The 15827-nt window shown below is 39.0% G+C and overlaps 1 protein-coding gene across 2 annotated transcripts in view; it reads left to right on the forward strand.

Moving 5' to 3' along the window:
• The window catches only part of PIBF1 (progesterone immunomodulatory binding factor 1), a 79867-nt gene that overhangs the window by 23407 nt on the left and 40633 nt on the right, over positions 1–15827 (forward strand). The gene's annotated exons all lie outside the window — the stretch shown is intronic.

Below are 15827 nucleotides of genomic sequence, written 5' to 3' on the forward strand. Positions count from 1 at the left end.
AGAGCTGTTTACAACAATTATACATATATAAAAAACCACATAAAAATTAAATAATGGATTAATAATAATAATAATTTATTATTTATAACCCACCCATCTGGGGAGCTTCTAACAAAATATTTAAAATACAATAAAATATCAGACATTCCCTGAACAGGGCTGCCTTCAGATGTCTTCTAAAAGTCAGATAGTTGTTTATTTCTTTGACATCTGATGGGAGGGTGTTCCACAGGGCAGGCGCCACTACCAAGAAGGCCCTCTGCCTGGTTCCCTGTAACTTCGCTTCTCGCAGTGAGGGAATCGCCAGAAGGCCCTCGGAGCTGGACCTAAAGCTAAACCTCCGTGTCCGGGCAGAACGATGGGGGGTGGAGACATTCCTTCAGGTATACTGGGCCAAGGCCATTTAGGGCTTTAAAGGTCAGCACCAATACTTTGAATTGTGCTCGGAAACGTACTGGAAGGCAATGTACCAAGACCGGTGTTATGTGTTCTTGGGGGCCACTCCCAGTCACCAGTCTAGCTGCCACATTCTGGATTAGTTGTAGTTTCTGGGTCACCTTCAAAGGTAACCCCACATAGAGCACGTTGCAGTAGTCCAAGCAGGAGATAACCAGAGCATGCACCACTCTAGCGAGACAGTCCATGGGCAGGGAGGGTCTCAGCCTGTGTACTAACTATTGCAGGAGATGCACTCTTTAACTGTCTCCATAAGCCTCCATTTATTTGTGAATCCGTCTGATCCTGAATCTAAAAGTTAAAGAAAAATCCATGCAATCTGAAAATAGTGATACCTGCCAGCTATCCTACCTTCATTCTACAATAAAGTGGCATTTAACTTTTTGACAGAAAGAGACCCTTTCAACTATTATTAATGGGGCATGAATACATTGATTTAAAGCATAGAAATTTTCAGTAATAGTATAGAAGGAGCATCAACCTCTGACCTTGCTTCGCCTCAATGTTCCATAATGTCTAGTGTCTGTAGCTGGAACCTGTTGCTTTGCTTTGTTTTGGTTTTGCTTTAACAAATTCTTTGGGCAACATTTATGGAAAATATCTCCACCTATAAAGCTGTCCCTGCCTCCCTTTGCAGGGTTTTTTGCCCTTGACAGTAAGGAAAACTGACTTGGGAAAATGTCCGTGTAAGTACTGTGCCTATAAGAGTGCATCTTGGGAAACTTAGAAGTCACACTGTCACAAATTCAAGGATGTGTTTTCCGCACTCAGAACTCCCTAGCACTGCAGTGGAGTTTTTTTGGTTTTTAAAAAAAATTGCTCAGGAGGTACAAGATGACTTGCTTTCACATTGGCTTCTGACTCAGAGTAGCTACCACTTTGGCAACACATTTACATACAGATGGACAAAGAACCCAAAATGCAACAGTACCAGGATTTGGCATAAAGTCTTTGCATCCCTCTTCTTTAACAGAGTGGTGTTTAACACTTCCTCTCTAAAGACTGAGCTTAGAATTCAGAGGGTTGAGCTTTTGGCCTAGGCTTTTGAATAATCCAAGGCAAGCTTCACCAACTGCTGTTTTTAAAAGAAAAACAAAGGCTTATTAAAAAGCAATGGGACAAAAACTTGACCTCTAAAAAATAAAAGGAAGCATTCATTTATTATATTTATTTAACTCACCCCCTCCCCTCCTGTAATTTCAAATCAGTTTTCAAAGTGGCTTAGAGAAAAAGTTAATAAAACAATGAAGGGAACAGCATCAACATGGCATCAAATGGCTAAAATCAACTAAATGTGTGTGCAAATGGCTGACACTTAAAACTTTTCATGCTAGGCACCAGATAAGCAGCTCGAGAGAGAGAGTTCCGTGATTGGGGTGTCTGTATTGAGAGGGCTCTCTCCTGGTGATATCTGATTGCTATGGCACCTGCAGAATGGTCTCTTTTGCTGAATGTTTTGCACAGGAAAGATGCCCCTCATATAATGTATATTAACTTAGAAGTTGGAGACTCGCCAATATTAGCTGTTGGTGGCTAATCAACAAGGCACCAACACCAAGCACATTGTTAAAACCAGTACAGCACCTTCTAAATCTGAGGCATGCTTCTGCATAGGCAGGCTCAGCAATCTTGAAACAGATTAGCCATCTTAACAGAGGTGGGGGGGAAAGGGAAGACAGTTCTTTGGCTGTATCCAGCTAAGTACTACTCGAGAGTAGAGCAATTGAAATTAAATGAACCTAAGTTAGCCATTTCCATTAACTTCAGTGGGTCTACTCCTGAATAGTACTAGCATTGCATACTACAGACAGACAGACAGACCCTTAATTAGTGAGCTTTTCGTTTTTACTTTTTAAGGAAAAATGTGTTCTGATCTAGGATAAACTGTGATGGATTGTTCTTCTAATGGCAAAAGACACAGTTGGAACTTGAAGTGTTTTATCTTCATTTTAAAAAACATATTTTGACATGTACAGATGGACATTTCAAAACTTAATAATTTTTGACTTCAGAAAGAGTTAGAGTGGCTCCCTGCTTAACCAGAGTGGAAACAAGATGATTTCAGTAGATTCAGTACCAGGTTGTACGTCTTGTGATGTTGCAGGACCTGTGAGTATCCCATGATTTTAAAATGACTAAATTGGAAGGTGGTTATGGTGTTTAAAATAGCATCAAGCTGTGTTTCTAGCTAATAATAATAATAATAATTTATTATTTATACCCTGCCCATCTAGCTAATGTGTCTGTTTCTTCAACTTTTGCTATATATATATGTTTGAAGATAAGACTGTTGAAGCCCAGTTTACTTCTGAGCCTAAGGAGACATAGATGAATGAAACATGCCCTACCCGACCACAGAAATGTGTATGTCTTGCTGGTTAAAAACAGTTAATCTTGGAGATTTATTTATTCTATTATTGATTGATTCCGATAATAAATCAGTAAAAGACACAGGATAGTTATATCCTACCCTCATGGTAAAACTAACTGGAGCACTTAAAATTTTAAAAGTTTACCTCAAGTTGTGAGCATATATTTATTTGAACATAGGATGGTATACAGCTAAACAGTTCTGCTAGCACAAGGACTTTTACCGGTAGCTACACAATGGGATGTCCCTATGCACCCTCTAAATCTGCTATGGGGGTCTTCTAGCCTTCTGGAGCAGATTTAGGGGGTGCATGTGAGAAGAAAAGAAGGTAGAGAAATTCCATTATGCAACTAAAAGTCCTTGTGCTAGTGGAACCTGCAGGTTAATCTTCTGATTATATTGTTTTATTTGCTGGGCTGCCTTTTAGTGTATTTTTCATCTGTGCTGCTACTGGACTTCTTCAGTATTCTATACTCTTCTTGATTTAATTCTTTGATAAGGACGATGCAACCTAGTGGTGATTTAAGTTACTTTTCATAGCCCTTATAATAGCAACATGATTAACTGTTATCTATTCGCATAATTATGTTTATGTTACTCTTTTAGCTGTGTGTTTATATTACCCTAGTAACATGTCCATCATTATGATAGGTGGAACAGAAAAGGGTCAGAGTGAATTCCTGTACTGTATATTGCAGAGACATGGAGTTATGAATGGAGTTGACTCTCCCACCCTCCTGGTATCAAGAACATAGGGGCATCTCCAATAACAGCACTTTCCCGTGTGTGTTTGTGTGTGTGTTTGTAAACTACATTTTAATCTTGATTTTCCTCCTAGGAATTTAGGATGGCACACATTTTTTCTCTGTTTTCTTTCCTCTCCCCTCCCTCCCCTTTTTTGCCACCACACACAGCGCTGGCTTTTTGTGTGACAGTGAGTGGCAGCAATGCACCTATAACAAACCAAGTAAAGATGTGTACTCAAGTTGGGGGACAACATTGGAATTAGGGTTAAATCTATGCTTGCTGAAGCGGGTTATTTTCCCTCCTCCAGAGCTTTCCCAATTGCAGCCCATTTATTTTGTCCTGTAGAGCTAAATGGGAGCCCCGGAAGTGAATTGTAGAGCCTACAAAGAATTAAGTGCTGGAATTCTATTTGGAAAAACCAAACTCTGGGCCAATTAACTGAAGTAATGGTGCGTGTGTTTGTATAACCTGTTCAGTTTATTCTTCCTTGGGAAAATTTGTTCCCCACTTTACTCTGATCTTAAGCAAAGCCATGGCAGTTCATAAAACTGCTGGATGCCATTTGATAATTTTAAAAACAATTTAAGGAAAGCTACAACCATAAGGACTGTTTTGTAATGACATCCTAGATCTGTGAATAAAAACAGCAGTGAAAACAGACACATTTTCCAGAATTTTAAATTTTATGTTTACTGGAGCGGAAGTTCCATAAATTACTGCCAATGAAGTGTGAGTATGTTTCTCCCACTTGTAAATGAGCTTTTATTTCCTACAGTACATATTCTGCTGCCACAATGACTCATCTTATACATGTTTTAGTTCAACTCCAAAAACGTTTTAAATCTTGGCAGTGATACTGGGATGTTGCACCCTGCTGTAGAAACTTAAAAATTTATGGTCAGTTGCAGCAATAACCAATGTTTGCTGGTGTTGATCTCTCCAGTTTATATAGAGTGATTATGAGAATATTTAAAAGAATTGTGCATTTGTTTTTTCTGAACAAGACTTGATATGGTGGTGATTCTGTTCTTTGATCTGTCACAACTGGGCACTTGTTGACTCACAGAAAAAAATAAAACAGTTTTATCGGTTGCCCTCCCTCATTTATGCTAGATAACTCCTTGTGCATGCTTACAGATAATTGGTAAATGGAATGAAAAAAGGAATCCTGTATGGGAAAATGTATAGAAAAGTTGCCACTATTGGACTGACTTAGTTGTGAGACACTTTCCTAAGCCTGATGACATCCCCTGTGTTCATAATTCTTTTGGTAATATATCTTCTCTGGATATGTTTTCCTTGAGCTGGTAAATGACAACTGCTTTGTGCCATTTTAACCACTATCCTTCCAAACCTTCACTGGTGACACATGAAAGCTCATCTTTCTCATCATGGCTTTCGGACATGCACAATGTTGTAATTTGTATATAAGCACATGTGAATTCATCTCTATACTAGATGACTTCTACCCAGATTAATTTTGACAGTTTTGCAGTCTTTAATCTCACAAATGCCTCAAGTTTACTGCTACGAAATAGTCCACTTTTCAGGACCAATACAAACCTTCTCGGTGTCCCAGCCTGATCTGGCGCTCTCAAATTTTCTTGCAGACCAGAACGCCACTCCTAGTCAGAGTATGCACTTCTTTGGATTTTGCAATGTGGGTTTTGGTGTGCAGAGTCTGTGCACAAAGGTGTGTCTTTTATGTGCAAAATGTATATTTTAAATTAAATGTGCTGAAATGCTTTGAAAAAAAACAAAAAACAAAACAAACCTTCATTCTGAGACTGCACAGATATCGTCAGAAGGCAAAGGAGCCTTCTAGATCCTGTCCATTAGAATCTGGTGAAAATACTAAACAGTTTTGGGATGCAAAATTGAGAGGTTGGGGAAGCGTTGAACTGCTGTTTAGAATCTGCAATATATTGAATGAAAGCCAATAAACTGAAACTTAGTAAAAATTATCTATTTATTTCATGTATAGGGTGATAGTTGTGTTGGTAAGTGGTTAATTTTAATTTAATTTAATACATTTTAATGTATGTTGGTAATTGTTGGAAGCCGCCTAGAGTGGCGGGGAAAAGCCAGCCAGATGGGCGGGGTAATAATAATAATAATAATAATAATAATAATAATAATAATAATAATAATAATAATACATTTGACCAGGAAGGTAGGTTTCTACCTGTTCAGGTACTTAACCAGCCTGAGGCACTGTTGAATCAAGTATTTCCACTGGCCTATAGAGGAGGTTCTTTCACTGAGCTACAGTCCTTCCTATACTGAATGCACCTCACTTCTTTTCTTCAGCAGTGGGAATAGACAAAAATAAAAGGGAACCTGTAGTGAGGGACAGTAAAGATTGCATTGGCTTAAAAAAATAATAATCTCTCCCTTCCCCACTGCCTTTTGATATGATGGTTCTTTGAAGGGACACGGAAGATGGCTTAATTTTGGCTCCCTTGTGCCGCAACACACACCCTGTATTTGTTACAGTCATCTCTTGGAAGTTAATATCAGATCTCTATATACTTTATTTTTGTATCTGTTCCTGTAGGGATATGTGCCGTTTTAATGGTGAAGCCAATCATAAAGTTGCAGTCCTTAACTATAAAAGCAGACTAGTTCCATTGTGCTTTGCAATATGTAGTTAAGATGGAAGTTTTAGGGGAAATGGAAGAAGATGCAGAGAGGTTGTTGTTCCAAAGAAAGAACTGGAAATAATCTTGACCGACAGAGAAGGAAGAGAGAGAACTTGCCCAAATGTATTTTCTGCCCTGGCTTTTTGAAGTAATGCAGAACCTCCTTTGGAAATTAGGCTTTATCCTTTCAATCCGCACCCAGTTTAAAAGGATGCTGTTAGATATAAAAATCTGGATGAGGATTAAACAGAACTGATTTTATAACATAAATGTGCCTAGGTCTCACTGGATTTAACTACAACTTTTCACTTATTAAACTAAAATGTGCTATGTGTTCTGTGCAGGATTTGAGCGTTCTGCATTGCTTAATTGATCATTGCCGATTCAATGATGGTCCAGATGTTGTGATTTTTATCGGCAATTTGTTCTAACATCTGGATGCCATCAGTATTTTTGCGCACTTATTAGTTTTTATTTCAGAATTGCCAATGAATGTTGGTTTGTATACTAATAACTCAATTCAATGAGTTTAACAGGCTTCTAACTAGACAGAGTCAATTTATTTATATACACATATTCCCAGAAATTCATCTTTGCTCAAAGCACTTCACATTGAAAACAGTATCCCTACTGTAGTACAATAACAGTGCATAATGTCATTAGTACAACATTAACACACACAAATAAACAGAGATAAAAATTTAAGGGAGTATGAAGCCCACCAATAGATCAAATAAAATATCAAATAACTTCCTGTTCAAAAGCAGCCCCATACCTTATGACATTAGTGTCTGACAAGCATCCTCCCCTCCTGTCTTTTATGCCTCAAAAGGTTGTTGTTGTTGTTTAGTCGTTTAGTCGTGTCCGACTCTTCGTGACCCCATGGACCATAGCACGCCAGGCACTCCTGTCTTCCACTGCCTCCCGCAGTTTGGTCAAACTCATGTTCATAGCTTCGAGAACACTGTCCAACCATCTCGCCCTCTGTCGTCCCCTTCTCCTTGTGCCCCCAATCTTTCCCAACATCAGGGTCTTTTCCAGGGAGTCTTCTCTTCTCATGAGGTGCCCAAAGTATTGGAGCCTCAGCTTCAGGATCTGTCCTCAAAAGGTTAGAAAGGTGGAAGTGGGCTTCAGGGGGAGCAGTCCTCCCAAACACTCCCTGGCAGAGCAGCGGTTCCCTCTCTACGAGAAGCCAAGTTACAGGGAACCAGGCAGAGGGCCTTCTCGGTAGTGGCGCCCACCCTGTGGAATGCCCTCCCACCAGAGGTCAAAGAGAATAACAATTACCAGACCTTTAGAAGGCATCTTAAGGCAGCCCTGTTTAGGGAAGCTTTTAATGTTTGATGGATTTCTGTATTTTAGTATTTTGTTGGAAGCCGCCCAGAGTGGCTGGGGGAACCCGGCCAGATGGGCGGGGTATAAATAATAAATTATTATTATTATTATTATTATTATTATTATTATTATTATTATTATTATTATTATTATTATTCTACAGAGTTCTTCTGCAAGCGGCTCCCTTAAGGAGGCTCTCAGGGCTAAGCAGGTGGAAACAGCCATCCTCTCCAATGGCAAATACAGTGCATGTTTCTCTGTCTCTGAATTATCTAGCTTGTATCTAGTCTCATCATGCTCACGATCCCATAATCAGTCAAAAATTAAAGAGCCATCGGAGAAGCAATGGTTGGATCTTTGCATAGAAACAATAATAATTTTGGCCCAGTATATATAGTTAATGGGTGATGTTGGTCCTTATATGGAGGAGCAGTCCGTGTTCACCCAGCCAGCACACACCTAAAGTAACGCTTTGTGTGGATATCTTCACGTATGTATACAAAAGAGCCTGATTTGTGCACTGTGTCCCATTTTTGAGTAGGAAGAACCATCCAAATCCAACAACCACTTGTGGGTCTCCCTGTGAAGTGACTCTGACTCTTAATACTTTAGTGTTCATAGGGAAGAGGGATGCACCAAGTAAAAGATGAGCACTTTCCAGTATCTGAGCTCAATCAAAGAAATAGCCAGATCTTGGTTAAACCCCCCTGCATTAAGGCCAAGAGAACAACAAGTATGAATAAAGTGACATATTAATATAGGACAGGAACACGCTCAACAGAAAAAGATTGCAGTAAAGTGCCAATATGGTGCATGAAGCAACTGAGATCTGGGATCACATAGCAGGTTCATTTAGGGTCAGCTTTGGTAGGGCAGGTGTTAAGCATGTATCAGATACCAACATCGCACTGTGGTGGTGTCAGAGAGTGTAGGCGGCAATTGAATTAGATGCCATCAGGTAGCAACTAGGAAAGAATGATTTAATGTCTCTTGGTGACAAGTTTTCATGGGTTTTTTCTTCAGGTTCTTGGAGGCCCACAGGATTTGAGAGAGAGAGAGAGTTTTCGATATGCTGTTTGTGAGTGGTGCTTTGACAAAAGACTTTTAAAATCATCTCAATAATACCCTGCATTCATTGCACATTATCCTTATTTTTCTTTGTAATTTTGCATATACTTTGAATTAAGATTTTGTATTTCACTTTCCTCAGCAAAAGAAACAGTTCTGCACAATAGTAGGTTTTACTTGCTGCAAAAGCTGATTCAAGCAACCCTTCTCACATCTTTTCCTGAATTAGAAATGCTGCATCTTGCTTCATTTCCTAGCTTCTGGCTACCTTGAAACACAGATCCTCCCCCCCCCCACTGCATCCATCTCCTCTTGTGGGATCTCTGAATTTTGTGTGGGTCATATAATGTGCGAGTTGAAGGAAAGAAGCGGGAGGAAAACAAATACAACTGCCTCTTGGGTGGAAGAATCCAGGATAGTACACACAGTCCAGGGATTCCTTACCCAGCCATCAGGGAAGGGGGGGGGGATAGGAATGACAGAAATGTATCACCACAATAACAGATTGTGTGGCGGAAAGGAAAGGTCACAGTGTGTCTAACTAGGAACTGAAATCTCTAATTTAATCTTTCTAGGTTTATCTTTCGAGCACATTCAGCCAAAAATATGCAGTGGAGATCTGCTTATTCTTTTTTGAGCACTAGACTTCAATTCGTTGGCAAGCTGAACGTCTGAGGCATCTGGGAATGCACGGGAGAATATTTCATATAGAGGCTTTTGGTTGAATTAAATATAGAAAAAACCAAATGACACTAGAATAGTTAGCATGCAGATATGTTTTTTTAAAAAAAAATCTGAAATTTAAAGCTTTAGATTGGACCACAAGCCTGGCTACTAGAAATGCCCACACTAAAGATTAGAGATTAAAAATACCTAAAATCTTACAATAAAGAGGAAGCAATTTTCAAAGTGTCAGGAACATGTCAGGAACAGCCTTGCCCTGTGAGTTAATTGACCTTGTATCTGCATGGAGACCTGAAAGGCATTGCTCTGGTTAGAATTCTGCCCCACCCCCCATAAGCCTCTTGCATGTATAGCATTTTAATTTTAACATGATATGTTAGTTTTGGAATTTATTTATCCATGGCTTCTAGCCCTTTTATTGGAAACAATAGGGGGGGATGTGGCTTTGCTAAAATTAGTAGGATTGTTTTGTATGTAGCTTAATACATAGTTAGAGTAGTTAAATAATCTATGATCAAGCTATATTGGTCCATAATGACAAATACTTTCATAACGTGAGTATTTGGTGGTGGTTGTTTTTATTTAGAAGGCTACATTGATATTTCACTTATGTCCTTCCCTACAAATAGACCTGTTGTTGTATATAAACTGTATGGCAGTAATGGGGAATCTTTTTAAGGTTCACATTTGCATTGGGGTAATCAGTTGGGAGCTTACTGTATTCACAACAGCATATATTGAAATTTGTTGGGTGTTGGAACAGTAAATGTGTTTAAAGAAGCAATATTTGGTGCAGTTTAAATCACATCACATTCCTTTTTTAAAAAATCATGACGAGAGAGTTGAAATGGATTTCTTTAAATGCATGCTTGGGATTCCTATCAACCCAGTTGTTGGGCATACTCAGCATCTTCAGCTTAGGCAAAAAATTAAAAATACTGCATTCATTCAGTGGTTCATTTTGCAGCCAAGGACCACAGATGATATTACAGCTGAGTTGTTTTATGACAGACATAGCCACATTGTGGTACTTGCTTTTGGCAAAAGAAGACTTCTTACCAATTCTAGAGGTATAAGGAAACCTAAAGGGCCTCGTGAGGAATATTAACTTGCCAAGAGTAATGTTTCCAGCTCATTTAAGTGGCATTGCTTATAATTTCTATTCACTCACATGTTCACTTTAGCTGATTAAGCTTGTAGGGTTTTGGTGGTGGTGGTGGTGGTTGTTATGAGATGTCAATGGAAGAAAACGTGGCTTCCATTCTGATCAAAAGGCTGACATTTGATTTATTTATTTATTATACTCCCCCCCCCCAGCAAAAGAACCCACGTGGGTGCCTCTCTCAGCATGTAGGTCCAAGGAAAGGCCAATCTCATTACTAACTTGCTGTAAACTATGCGTGCTGCGGCATACTTTGGAAATATATGTAGCCTGTGTAGTCTTATACTCAGCAGACTGTATCTGCCACAACCTCCCACTTTCCCCAGCTTCATTACACTGCAACATCATTCCATTCTGCAAAGCAAGCAGGAGCTAGTTGAACATGGATGGAGCTGTGTTGGAAGAATGTTGATGGACACTCAGATTTCCAGCCACGCAGGGAGGTGTACATAAAATGGCCAGTTTCCAAGAAGTCTCATACCTCTGTTGTAATCCAAACTTCTCTGGCAGCAATGGTCGTTGTGAAGTGTCAAAACAACATATTTCTGTTTTATTTTCATTGCGACACGAACACCTGAAGCCTTCAAACTTGTGACTTAGTCAGGCAAATGTGGATGAACCAGTCTTTTTAGCCAACGTGAAGGGCAATTTCTTGGTAGAAACACCTTTAATAAAAAGAAAAGACATTCATGAAATAGTTTTAAGCACTCAACATTTTTACTTCAACGTATTTAGATCTGTGGTATATAATAATATAGAAAGACATAGGTATGTATGCTTTATGTAGTATTTAATATTTGCCATGTGTAAATTCATAAATTGTATCCTGGAGAGACACTTCACCGATTTGATATTTGATCATATCTGGCTAATAAGAGCATTAACTCCCATGTTCTTCCACCACCAAGCACTTTCTCATTTCCGAAAAGTAAAGTGAGGCAGAGCAGTAATAATAATAATAATAATAATAATAATAATAATAATAATAATACAGAAGAAGACCCTTACTATTAACAACAAATGCTATTTAGCGTATTGTTTATTGTTTATTTTATCACCAATTCCATCAGAAACAGATTTAGGTTTGTGAATTTTCTTCGTGCATGAGACTTACACAGTCCTCCTTCAATTCTGTGTATTTATCACATGCCAAAATAAACTGCAAATGTTTAGTGCCATGTTGGAAGAGTGGCAATGGAGCTGCTCAGTGTTCAAAAAGTTTAAGAGGCAGTCATTAGAATGTGACTGCTGTTTTGATTGATCTTCTGACTGTTGTCACGTTGAAAGGATTTATCCCAAATGTAGATAATGAAGTATTTCTTTGTGCTTGCGGTAACAGACTAATGCTCCTCCGCCTTATAAGCTATTGGTGAGCTTGCTTCAAAACCTTTTGCCATAGCCAGGGAGTCTTCTGTTAACAAATGTTTGCACAAAGTTGAAAATATTACCACAATGACAAAACAGCCTGAACGCTGCACATATTGAGCTCAGGTTAAGAAAATAAATCCCAGCTATTTCACTGGAAGAGCAAAGTCTCCATTGTAATCAACAAAGCTTAATAGTGTTCTGTGTTACAACATGGTAAGAGAGGACAAGAAATGTTTGAGGTAAATTAGATCATAGTTCAGTCTTTGAGGTAACAGCAGCGCTGTAGAAGTTACTAATATTACCAAACCCCGTTTGTTTGTGTGGTTTCTAGTCAGTGGTGTTTTCTGTCCCTGGTCAAAGTTACCAATGAATGGGAATAAATAATTCCATTTTTATTTAATTTAATCATTGTTATGTATTTTATTTTAACATTCCATAGTAATGGTATTCTAAAATTGCATTCCTTTTCTGCATAATGATGCTATGTTGATGGTGATAAATCAATTTCTAGTTTTGATTCCTTTTGTATTCTGCATGTTTGTTGTTTTGCTGCATTTCCATGTTTCTGGCCCAGTAGCTCCTGGTAGCGGTGGGGCAGAGGGCATTAAAGCAGTGATTATGGTGCAGCATTTACAGCAAGAAGCTTTAACAGAGCTGTAAGCTTTCCCTCAGTCTGTCGAAAAGAGAGATTTTACTAAACCAAAATGCAAAACACTATGGATGTTTAATTACTAGATGGAAAGCAAATGCAACATCTGGCAAGAACTTCAGTTTAAATCACTTTTACTCTTTTGGACAACAGAAATAGTACTTAAAAGAAAATAACATGCACTAAGGGTTTGTCATCTACTGGGAATTGTAGCTGCAGTTGCAAAAAAAAAAAGTAGTAGTATAAATCTTCCTCTTATTTCTGTATTCACTTACATGGAATATTGCTGCAGGAGCCACAATACAAACTCCATCTTAAACATCTCCTCACCCACAATAATACAACCACCAGACTTAACATGGACACTGGCACCAGAGCCTGCAATAAACCCAGATGCCAACTTTGCTGCCACATACACCCAGACAACACCATTACTGGCCCCAACAACATCCAACATACCATCTCAGGACTATTTAATTGCTCATCCTCTAACATTGTGTATGCCATCAAATGCCAACAGTGCCCTTCAGCTCTCTATATTGGACAAACAGGCCAAACCCTACGCCAAAGGATAAATGGACATAAATCTGACATCAGGAACCAGAAGACAGAAAAACCAGTAGGAGAACACTTCAATCTCCCAGGACATTCTATACAAGATCTCAAAGTAGCTGTCTTACTACAAAAGAATTTCAGAAATAGACTGGAAAGAGAAGTTGCTGAATTGCAACTTATCACCAAGCTCAAAACCATGGAGGGACCTGGTTTGAACAGAGATATCGGATTCTTATCTCATTATACATGATAAGCGATCTTCACCCATCTCAACCCTTGCTTTTTCATGCAAAACCATTTGCAGTCATTTGCGGTCATCAACAGCTATCAGTCAGTCAATCACCCATTTCCACCACCCTTCTGAGTGATCCCCCATCCCCATCCCCACCCCTCCCCACCCCTTCTCTACATAAGTGCCTGGAAACTTCCATTTCACTGTATCTGAAGAAGTGTGCATGCACACGAAAGCTCATACCAAAATAAAAACTTAGTTGGTCTTTAAGGTGCTACTGAAGGATTTTTTTTTATTTTACTTCGATCCAGACCAACACGGCTACCTACCTGTAATACAAACTCCAGTTACAGTTACACTGAGAAACAATTATTATGCTAAATGAGATTGTATGGCCAAGCAAATGGCTTATTTGGACAATAGAAGCTGATACTGTATCTCAGACCAGGTTACTGGGCTAAAGTTCATTGCAGGATGGGGGGGGGTCAACTTTAGGTTACTTAATGCTCCTGACATGAACGTCTATGGATGTTCCATTAGTTGGTTGATTCAGCACTGCTCAAACTAGATTAAATTTGCATATTCTGCTGCTGCAAGAGATTCCCAGTTTTGTGTTTTATTTATTTAGAGCATTTGTACTCCGCCCTCCAGCCAAAAAAGCCCCCCATTGCAGATTTATCTCCTTGACATCTGAAGGGAGGATGTTCCACAAAAGGGAAAAGGAACAATGAGGGGAGAAGAAAATAAAACTCAAAAGCTCAGACACCAATTTCTAGACAGTTGTTCCCATATTGACTTGCTGGCATAGTTCGGAGGCAGGAGGTGCCTGATAGAGCTGGCCTATCGCAGCCAAGCCAATGGAGTGAGCTCTGCTTCTCGGCTCTCAATTCAAAGTTGATTATTTCTTCACTTTGTTATTTGTCTAGGAAATGTTTTCCAATTAACCTTAACTCTCCAGAGTATTTCCATCAGCACAGATGACTAAATCATGTTTTAAATATATCTATTGTATATCCGACTTTGAGGTTATCATTTCCGAATGAAGCCCATTTAGCAAGGACGTGCTCGAGACTGTCTTGCTATCTATTCACCTATTGATGGATATATAACTGAGAAGCTATGAAAGGCTGTGGCTTTCCCAGTAAGTGTATTCCACATGCACAAATTCTGGACTGCAACTATGTGTAATGGATAATAGCAATGTTTTGCACAGTACTTGAAAGCTCAGGTTTTGGACACCTCTTTTGAAGCACCAAAAGCCCTGTTTTATTTGGATGGCAATCTTTGCCTCGGGTTTTTAAACTGTAGAAAGGTGGAGTTCTTTATCTCTTAATCTGGTTTTACATTGGATTATGGGGGTGTGAGAGAAAGATTAGGAAGATGGTTCCTGTTTCTAAATGTAATTAATTTTATTGCATTTAAATAATCCAGTCATAAAATATACTAGAAAATGTTTAATTAAGAATTGGCGGTTCTAGACAGGACCTCTGCAGTTTCCAGAGAATACAAAGAGGGGAGACAAAAGACCTAACTTTTTCTTGGACTGAGAACCCCAGGTTTAGGAAAATCAAGTATTTTAAACTGTGTTAGCTGTATTTAGAAGTACCTATGGCAACTTTCTAATGGATGTCTCACTCAGCAGATCCCAAAGTGGATGGTACCCCCCAGAGGGCATTGGGATTACCATGGGGGCATTAAGAGGCAAGGGGGTAGCAGGGGTCCCTGAAGGTGGGGCCCTCTGAGCATGTTGTTTGCTTATTTACAATTGACCAGGCTAGAGTCTGTCTGAGCCAGAAGAGAAAGATGGGATACAGTATGAGGATCTGTACATTTTTTGTGACAGTTTGGATATGCTACATAAAGATATGGCTGAGCAATTAGAGTTTTTTATGGTAATTCCAGATTGGGTGACAAATCTATTTTCAGATGCCGCGGAAATTGAGGTAGGGGGAAGAAGAACTAATTGAGCTACAAAAAGACAATGATCTGCTGAAGTCAAAGTTTATGAAATCGTACCATGAGTTTTGGTTACAGGAGGAATTTCTTTTCTCTATCCTGCACTATGGACAGTGATTAAGAAGCTCCTTATTGCATTCCCAATATTGTATTTGGTGGAATGTGATTTTAGTGTGGTCATCCAACTTTTCTCCAAGCTAAGAAATTGACTACAAGGTGGCTAAACATTGCAATTTAAAACTCCTGCTAAGTGACTTTAAACCAGACATTGGGAAACTGGTATAATTTCATCACGCCCATCCACCGCTTTAAGAATTTCCTGAAAAGTCAAGTAGTTACTAAATTCAGTACTGTATCTAAGACGCTTGCCAAATGACTATCAGACTTTGAAAAGCTGGTATCACTGGATCATGTTAATCCATTTTGTTGAATTAATTGTACTAAATGGTTTTAATTGGATTTTGAATTAATGTGAAATTAATTGTGTTAATATTGTCTTTAGCGGTTTGTGCAAACTGCTATTCTGAATAATGCTTTTTATAGGGCAGGGTAGAGGTCACTACCCTGTGCCTAGAGACAGACAGTCAGGCCATGTATATGCA

This window comes from Zootoca vivipara, chromosome 4, assembly GCF_963506605.1.
Source record: "Zootoca vivipara chromosome 4, rZooViv1.1, whole genome shotgun sequence".
Taxonomy (NCBI): Eukaryota; Metazoa; Chordata; class Lepidosauria; order Squamata; family Lacertidae; genus Zootoca; species Zootoca vivipara.